The sequence below is a fragment of the Tachyglossus aculeatus genome, chromosome 3 (genome assembly GCF_015852505.1).
Source record: "Tachyglossus aculeatus isolate mTacAcu1 chromosome 3, mTacAcu1.pri, whole genome shotgun sequence".
NCBI classification, from domain to species: domain Eukaryota; kingdom Metazoa; phylum Chordata; class Mammalia; order Monotremata; family Tachyglossidae; genus Tachyglossus; species Tachyglossus aculeatus.
This window is the reverse complement of record NC_052068.1, coordinates 84,982,129-84,983,212: the sequence shown is the minus strand read 5'-3', so window position 1 is coordinate 84,983,212 and position 1,084 is coordinate 84,982,129. Positions and strand designations below refer to the sequence as shown.

The window sequence follows — 1,084 nt, the reverse complement described above, 5'->3', positions numbered from 1 at the left end:
GGGGGCTCACAGTCTTAATCCCCATTTTATAGATGAGGTAACTCAGGCCCAGAGAAGTTGTGACGTACCCCAAGTCACACAGCTGACAATTGGCGGAGCTGGGGTTTGAACCCATGACCTCTGACTCCAAAGCCAGTGCTCTTTCCTCTGAGCCATGCTGCTTCCATGCTGCTTCCACCCCAGCACTTAGTACAGTGTCTAGCACATACTAAGTGCTTTACAATTAGCATTATTACTATTTTCCCAAGAACGACCCATTCTCCAGCAGCTTTTTGAGCACCTGGAATTTGCCTGCTGTTCTGGTACAGTAGACCTGCCTTTCTTCCTCTTGGTTTCACTGCAGATGAATAGGTTCTCATCAGAATGCCTTACTGCTTGTCTAGGGCTCCTGGGCCGGGCAGGGGTAGGGGAAGGGGTGCAGAGGGAGGAGCAGGAGAAGTGAATGAAGTCACCCCTCTCTCAGATCACCACTGTTGGCTCCTCTATGGTTATTGCAGTCGAAAGTGCTTATTGAACTTGTGCATCATTAATTCAGCCTTCTCCGGATTGGGGTTGAGTTTTCTCATCTTGCTGCCCAAAGGTCCGTGGAAGACCTTTTGACCTGCTGTCAAAGTGTGCATAGTACCAGCAGTAGTTCATGATTGGGGAGGGACTTAGGGCCCTAGTGCCTCTGCGGAGATGACAGAATGGTTTTGTGCTGTGCTGTGAAGTTTCCCTCTTCCTAAATCTACTGTCTCCTCTTAGGATCTCACCTGGAGAGTTTCCAGTTCTCTTCCATTTTCAGATACGAGAGGGAGAGTCGAGCAGAGGCATACCCATTCCATTCCTAGCTTGGGTAGTGGCTAGTGAGTGGAAGACAATCTGCTAGAAGTCAAAACTCACCTGTGCTGGGCAGTAGCGACATGGGAGAGCGTTGAGGGTGGAGACTCTAGTTAACGACGCAGAAGAAGGCAATGGTAAACCACTTCTGTATTTATACCCAGAAAACTCTATGGATACACTACCAGAACGATTGCAGATGGAAGGTGTGGTGTTCTGGGAGAGATGTGTCCATGGAGTCCTATGACTGGAAAAGACCCAAGAG

General features: G+C 49.1%; 1 non-coding gene across 1 annotated transcript; it reads left to right on the top strand.

Moving 5' to 3' along the window:
* Positions 1–734: 734 nt before the first annotated feature.
* Positions 735–872, top strand: LOC119926113. Its single transcript, XR_005450021.1, has one exon. It is a non-coding gene; the product is annotated as a small nucleolar RNA SNORA7 (small nucleolar RNA).
* Positions 873–1,084: the final 212 nt, after the last annotated feature.